This window comes from Solenopsis invicta, chromosome 7 (assembly GCF_016802725.1).
Source record: "Solenopsis invicta isolate M01_SB chromosome 7, UNIL_Sinv_3.0, whole genome shotgun sequence".
Lineage (NCBI taxonomy): Eukaryota > Metazoa > Arthropoda > Insecta > Hymenoptera > Formicidae > Solenopsis > Solenopsis invicta.
Genome location: NC_052670.1, coordinates 2,556,082 through 2,564,614, shown reverse-complemented (window position 1 = coordinate 2,564,614; position 8,533 = coordinate 2,556,082). Strand labels below are relative to the sequence as shown.

At 38.9% G+C, this 8,533-nt stretch overlaps 1 long non-coding RNA gene across 1 annotated transcript in view; it reads left to right on the top strand.

Moving 5' to 3' along the window:
• Positions 1-2,944: 2,944 nt before the first annotated feature.
• The window catches only part of LOC105199956, a 76,453-nt gene continuing 70,864 nt past the window's right edge, over positions 2,945-8,533 (top strand). The window contains exons 1-2 of the long non-coding RNA XR_003268216.2: positions 2,945-3,995; positions 4,219-4,263. This is a non-coding gene — a long non-coding RNA (uncharacterized LOC105199956). The remainder of the gene's footprint in view (positions 3,996-4,218; positions 4,264-8,533) is intronic.

Here is an 8,533-nt window from a genome sequence, read left to right as displayed (position 1 = left end):
CAGAATGTCCTGGTCAACAAAAAAAAATTGAAGACGAGAGACTGCAACAGCTATTAGATCAAAACTCAGTGCAAACAGAAAAAAACTAACAGCTTATCTAATTGAGTAATAAACTGGAGCGAAAGAGACCTTTTACTGATAAAGGAACCTGACATGTTATTTTGCAGCATGACAACCTTTGGTCACACGTTGCAAAAGGGACTCAGAACGTCATCTCCGATTTGAGAAACTCTCCCGCATGTGGCGTATTTACTAGGGGCCCTATTCTTGAAAACATGCAAATAACTTTCAAATACAAAATTGAAAGAACAGCCAATGAAATTATTCGATGATATTCTCCCATTGACTATTTTGTCATTTTCATATACAAAAGTTTTTCACATGTTTTCAAGAATAGGGCCCCAGATATATCTTCTTCAGATTACCAATTGTTTCGATCGTTTGTAAACATCATTTAGTTGATACACCAATATGCTAGCCTCCACACCAGCGCAAAATTAATTTTCAAATATTTTAAAATTAATTGTTAATTAAGTGCTAAAGTTCGAAATTAGGTGCTTGAACCGTTTGACAGAAAATTAAAAAAAATTGGATGTGGCTGATTTAACTTTAAGTGAGCCCCCCCTAACAAAAAAAATTTTTTATGTAAACCAATAAACAAATACAATAGAATTAAGTGCTAATTAAGCGCTTCAAGAAATAATGAAAATAAATCGACGCCTATTAAGTTGACATAGTTATTTTAGCACAATCAAATGCAAATCATACAGGAAATATTTGCTATTTTTGATCATCTTTTGCCCTGTTTGTGATTTTTTTGTTCCAGCCGTTTCAGTAAAAACAATGGCTGTACTAATTTAAGGTTAAAGTTTGCACAGATATTAAGAAAAAAGAAGGAAATTAAAAAACAAATATATATTTTTGTAGTGCTTTTTTTTGCTAATCTTGATCTTTTTTGTTGCAACCGTTTCGCTCAAAATAATAGCTGTGCTAGCTTAATAGACGTATACTTTTACTGCATTTTATTTCTTTATTTTGTAAATAAGTAATAAACACAAGAATAATTTTAATTTAATTTAATTTAAACTCAACGTTATAACGTAAGTACTTGAAAAGTGTAGATTATTTTATATAATTATTTTATATATTTTACATATTATTTTATATAATGAATTTTATAATACAAAATATCTCATAATATCAATTTTCTGAAAATCTCTACGGGTGTAAACGTTTGGCAAAAAGTGTATAAGAATTTTTTTACACGCGCTTGCATGTTTATTTTACAAATTTCAGACAAGTGAAATATGGTTTGTGAACTTGTTTTCCCGTAACGTTTATCAAAATACGTGCTAACAGATTAATATAAGTTTTATTTAACGTACTAAAGTGTATATTTATGTGCAATAAATTGTTGGATGAAAATACCTTCTAGAATTAAATATTGTTATTAATCTAGTGTAGCGCATTTATTTTAAAGAGCAATGGATCTCTATCAATATATTAAAGAGATTCATTACTAGATTAAAATATAATTTGTCACTCACCGACACACGATGCGCAGCAGCGGTGTTTTCAACGTCGACCTGTAAAACACAAATAAATATTGTACAATTCACATTATAGTAGCACTCGCAGTAATTAATATTGCAAAAACTGATTACGTTACATTGAATTTCTATTTATCTTTTCAAGCACAAATTATTAATGAAATAATATTTTTACAAAATCTCTATCACCGATACATTTAGACTTAAAAAAATTCGACGAACGACTCGCCTTAAAATAATTTAATTTATAAATCAGGTTTATTTACCTCATGGTTGCTCCGCCGTTGCCTGGTGCCTCCTCCTCCTCCTCTATTGTTCCTGCTTGTTTTACGGCACTCACTTACGAAAACACTACGGCTAAGCAATAATCACCTCGACGATCGCGCGGCATCCTAGACGGCACTCCGCGGTAGACGATGCATCCCGAGCGAAGGAGTATGTATGTACGCGCGACCACATTTACGCCGCGCCGCGCGGCGTAACATAACCTTTCGAGCAAGCAACCGCGGTCGTTGTTCACACACAACACGCGCGTATCCGGACGATTACTATGCCCGCGTTCTCACGTACGCTTATAAACATACGAATTGAGACCGAAAACAAACAGCGGCGAATTAAAAAGTGCCATCGACCGACGAGCTTCGGACTTCGGGCGAACGGTGTCTCACGAAATTCGCAATCTAACAAGTTGCCGGTGTGTTCGACGATAACCACCTGGCATGAAGATCGCGCGGCACTTCGCATTTGCACGACATTTCCGATATGCGCGATGCGCAATTTATTATGTCGCGACAACGGGAAATTAACGCCAAACGGCAAGCGAGCTGCGATCCGCGTCACTCGGAATCCAATAGCAATGACGTTAGCCGACGGACGACGACGACTCTCGATCGATGGGTACGCGCAGACACCTTCATGCGACACCTTTACTTCGCCGCGGCGCGAGCGACATAATCTTTGGTCCGGTGACCGCAACCGTTGCTGACGCACAACAAACGAAACGTCTGCGAATAACCATCACGTCCGCGTTCTCGCGTACGCTGATAAACATAATTAGAGACCGAAAACAAACACCGGCGGATCGACCGACTGCCGACGGATCACTGACGCCGTCGCTCTCGCGATGAGTTCGGTCTAACATGGACTTTCACAATACTCACGGCGTAACAACAGATAGCCGATACAATGGTGAGTCCGACGACAATCACCTTTATGAAGATCACACGGTACCCCGCACGATGCTTCCGATATCGACCGTCGCGCAGTTTATCAGCGCCATTAGTAATCAGTGTGGTCATCTTTACGCGACTAGCGCGACGCCCTAGTAACTAGACGGCGCCGCGCTAGTACTACGGGGTTGCGCTAGTCGCGTGAAGATGACCACACTGATTGCTAATGGCGCTAATAAACTGCGTGTCGGCGAAAGCATCGAAAGCATCGTGCGAGGTACCGTGTGATCTTCATAACGGTGATTGTCGTCGTACTCACCATTGTATCGGTTGTTACACCGCGAGTATCGTGAGAGTTCGTTCGACCGAATTCGTCGCAAGAGCGACGGCGTCAGTGATCCGTCGGCAGTCGGTCGATCGCATTTTTCGATCCGCCGGTGTTTATTTTTTGGTCTCTAATTCGTATGTTTATCAGCGTACGTGAGAAGTCGCGGACGTGATAGTCGCTCGGAGACGTGCGTTTGTTGTGTGTCAGCAACGGTTGCGGTCACCGGACCAAGGATTAGATCGCTCGCGCCGCGGCGAGGTAAAGGTGTCGCATGAAGGTATCCGCGCGTACCTATCGTTCGAGAGTCGTCGTCCGTCGGCTAACGTCATTGCTATTGGATGCCGAGTGACGCAGAGATCGCAGCTCGTTTGTCGTTTCGCGTTAATTTCCCGTTGTCGCGACGTAATAAATTGCGCATCGCGCACATCGGAAGCGTCTGGCAAGTGTAAGTCGCCGCGCGATCTTTATATCGAAGTGATTAGCGCCGTATGTACCGGCACCTCGTTAGATCGCGAATTTCGTTCGAAGCTCGTCGTGCGAACGACGTCGTCAGTGGTCCAGCGCCGTCGGTCGATCGCATTTTTCAATCCGCGGCTGTTTGTTTTCGGTCTGGATTCGTATGTTTATCAGCGAACGTGAGAACGCGGACATAGTAATCGTCCGGAGCAACGCGTGTTGCGTGCGAGCAACGGCCGCGACTGCCCGGTCGACAGGTTATGATGCGTCGCGCGGCGCGGCGTAAATGTGATCGCGCGGACATACTCCTGCGCTCGAGATTCGTCGTCTACCGCGGAGTGCCGTCCAGGATGTCGCGCGATTATCGAGGTGATTATTGCTAACAATAAGCAGTAGTGTTTTCGTGAGTGCGAGTGCCATAAAAAAGCGGGAACAAGAGAGGAGGAGGAGGAGGACCTGGGGGGCACCAGGCAACAGCGGAGCAACCACGAGGTAAATAAACCTGATTTATAAATTAAAGTATTTTAAGACAACTCGTCCGTCGAATTTTTTTTAAGTCTAAATGTATCGGTGACAGAGATTTTGTAAAAATATTATTTTATTAATAATTTATGCTTGAATAAGATGAGTAAAAACTTAATGTAACGTAATTAGTTTTTGCAATATTACTACAGACGCTACTGTAATATGAATTATATTTATTTGTATTTTACAGGTCGAGAGAGACGTTGAAAACTCCGCTGCTGCGCATCGTGTGCCGGTGAGTGACAAATTATATTTTAATCTAATAGTAAATCTCTATTGAATGTATTGATAGAGATCCATTGCTCTTTAAAATGGATGCGATAGATTAATATCTAAAGCTCTTCTTCTAAATAATTACCATTTTTAACTTTTAAAATTACTTGGACACAATAGAATTATTACAAAAAAATCCAATTTTTATTTACATTAATTTTAAATCAATGATCCTCATTGATATGAAATAAATGCAAATATAAATTAGATTTTAAAAATTTTATTTTGATTGTTCTCCAAGATTTTCTCCAAGCATTATTAAATTTTTCAGCTGGTAATTGTCTTTATTTTTTTTAGACAAAATATTTTTAACTTTTAAATATTTTGCTTAAAAAAAATAAAGACAAGTAACTGCTGAAAAATTCAACAGTGCTTGGAGAAAATCTTGAAGAAAAATCAAAATTATATATACTGAGATCAACTAGCATGACCTCGTACATACATTAATGAAGTTTGAGTAAGAAATGCAGTACTAATTACTGCGTGGTGAGAAGCGTGTAGCTTTTCTTTTAAATATCGTAATCATCTGGAATGTGTCTCTCATTTATCATTTCGTGCTGCAAGTTCTGTAACTACTGTATTTATTTATTCGTTTACATAATAAATATTTATTTTTTTGTTTGGGGGGGTCTAGCGTAATGTTAAGCCAGCCTCATCTAATTTTTTTTAATTTTCTGTTAAACGATTCTAGTACCTACTTTCAATCTTTAGCACCTAATTCATACTTAATTTTAAAATATTTGAAAATTAATTTTGCGTTGGTAGGAAAGCTAGCTTAATAGCGGTGGCTGATACGCACTTCAAAATATTGGAAGACATCTGAAAAAACATTGATTGATAATTTCATTCCTTTAAAATCACCAAGTTTTTATCGCAGTGGAATTCGGCAACTGCACGATAGAAGACACAAGATCATCGAAAATAATGAAATTCATTTTATTTATTAATTAAAGTTATTCTTGTGCTTTTATATATAAATTTCGAATTTTACAAAAAAGAACAAGGAATTAATTTGTACACCTAATATATAAACAGGATAATAATTACAGCAATCTAATATAATTAAAATTACAGCAATCTAATATAATTAATATAATAAAAATTATAGAGAGGCTGAAAGCGTATACGTATAAGCTCGTGAATTTTCCTATTAAAAAAAACTCTGTTCCTGCCATTTTAAAAATATTCCTACGATTCTGCCTCGATACTCCAGTCTAGACTGTTTAACGCGCGATTCCAGACGCGCCGCGGCAATAATAACGAACTCTTTGTTTCGCGAATTTCCCCGAAAGACGAGGCCTCAGCCAGGCTTTAATGGCTCAATCCGTATGTTCCGACAACACGATGTGTGGGCCAACGGTCGTGCGATTCCCCCCGAAATTTTCTTTTGGCCCGAGTTCTCATGGAAGACGCGTTACCCAAGCATCGACGGGACAAAACTTGCGCGTTTGCCTTGTTTTTAGACGCACGAGTGGCCAAATGACTGGGACGCGCCGCTCTCATGCATGAATGCAACGTCAGCTGCCATCTCGGGAGACGGCGAACTCTTCATTAACCGTGCAGAACATTACGGGGAACGTGCGCGAGGGGTGCGAGGAAACACGATTCGCAAAACCGTCGACGTAAAATCCATATTTTATCTTTGATAATGGCGATACTCGCTGCCGCACGAGGAGATAAGTAGATAACGCTGCGAGGAAATACCTTTCGAATAACTAGTAATTATAAAATTTGTATAACTTTTTAAGAACATTTCAGTTAAAACGAGTTAAAAGAGTTTGCCTAAACCGATTTCTAAAAAAGATATTAATCACGTGATATTCCATTATTACGCGGATAACACATGGATACCGTATATGTGGAAATAATTTCTGATAAAATCGTTATCACATTAATATTCATACCATTCAACAGTCTGCATATTTGTGATAAGACAATACCAATATCCAATTTGCGAAATATTCAGTCAGCAATGTTATTCGTTTCGACGCTTACTTATCAGATGTATTAATATTGACTTTCAATTGGCTTTCATTGAAATAAGAATTTGAAAAGATCTACTTCTATTATCGCTAATGATGGAAACACGATGGTTCATTTCTCTCTTTCTTAATACATTAGCACCACTTATTTACTTCAACTCATCCAGCTACAATATCTTTGTATCTCAACACAATGAATATCAATTATCAATTTTGTCTCTCAATTCGATTTTTCATCTATCTGAAGCATGAAAAGAATAAAGAGAATATGTATGACGCTCCATTTAGTTGTTCCACTTTTCTGTGAAGAGAAATAGAAATCTACCCCATCGTGATTTAATTGCAACCTAATATGGTGTGGATAGGAAAGAGAGTCAGTCCGTAAGGCGATACTGTCTTGTTATTGATCCGATCCGTAAGATTGATCTTAACGAAAATTAAGTGAGAGGGTCCCATGACATAGGATGGTTTGTGACACTTTTTGAATCACGGAGAATCTCGATGGGCCCGACGATCCGTATTTAGTTTCATAGTGTCATGTCCAGCTTAACGCATCCGCGCCTCCGGACAAGTCCAAACTCCAAACACGTTTCCTTGTAGACTCCTTTACACGTCACAGCTCTATCCACAAAGTGGAACCTGTTTATACCTACTTCGACGAATCCTGTAAAAAAAAAACCGCTACTTTTAAACTAAAAAAAGAGACGTAATATCTCTCTTAATAGAAATGATATTTCGCAGCAAGATAATGTTCTTTCATGAATGTAGAAATACATTTCAGTTATTCTAGAACGTAATATGAGTTTGCAGACTGTTCTCTTTATAGAGAGAACACGGTGAAGAACGATAACGATAAAATAATCATGTATTACGTTAGGAAGGTAACTTTCATAAAACTCCTTTGTCTATTAAATTAAAAGAAGTGAGTTGTACCGCACACCATTCCGTTCAACGACTCAATACCGTCTATCGCGTCATACGTGTTGCTGTTTTCATCGACAAGTTCTATGGCTACTTTATTTTCAACGAGAGCAAGTTCGTAAAGAATTTTTTATGAAAGTTCGACACGACACGTCGTTCTCTTTGCAAATTCAGTTATATGACAGTCGAGAACGATCAACGACGCGGAATTCCCAAACGATCGTAGTAGCCAATAGGTGGATGAGTCACCATCTTCGGGTCGGGTCGTAGAACGTAAAGAGTCGCGAAGAGCAGGGGGAACGAAGGGGTAAACAGAGCAAAAAGGAGGAAACGAGCAGCCGAAGAGAACCTCTAAGTGGTGGGGACACCGCCACGGAGTGGTGGTACTACAGTGGAAAGAGTGGAAAGAGAGAGGTGGGACCGGAGCCCCGGGACCACACACGACGCTCCACGCGTCTGCGACTCGGTTACATTGCTTAATTGTAAACGACCCAGTGGCTCTCATCCGGCGGTTGTTTGCTCAACCCGATTAAATCCGCCTGCCTAATACCTCCCACACGAATTACCCAGATCAAAATAAAAACTCTCACAGTAGATTTTTTTACGACAGTTCTCATATCCTTAATTGACGAAAATTGGCATTTTTTATTTTATTTTACAACATGTTTGTATATTTACATAATTTACTCGTTGTCAATCCAATAATTAAGATTATTTGCATTAGAATGTTGAGAGTCAACACATTAATGACTTTGCGTCGCGTGCATTCTTTGAAAAGATTAAACTTTTTATAACCGATAATTATATCCTTTATGGTCCCATTTTATAGACATACAACATACTCATTTACTGCAAATGGTTATTGCATATGAAGACATGATGTAAACTGACAAGGGTATTTGGAACCAAACGAAGTTGCAGGAGAGAGAAGCACGTTCATATCTGTAACATCATCAATTCTGTCGATAGTTCGGCATGTCGGTTTCAACTAATTAAAACCAGGATCTCATCGAGCTTCTGGCTTCCCTTCTTTGCCGTTTAGCCTCCGCCGCTGGTTGACCTCCCTGTTCTCCTCGCTTTCGGCATTCCTCAAACGTCGTCTGTACCCCTTTCACGAATATCTCGTGTCCTCCTAATAGGCTTACATAATGCCACCGAGAGAAAGAGAGAAATAATAAATCTATTACTGAATTTAACCAACGTTACCTCTTATCACTCTTTTGGAATCTTTACGTGTAAATTTTATGTTACAAATAATGAAATCACAACTTGTAATAAAGTTTACAAGTTGCATACTTCATAACAATTACAAATAGAAAATATTTTTTA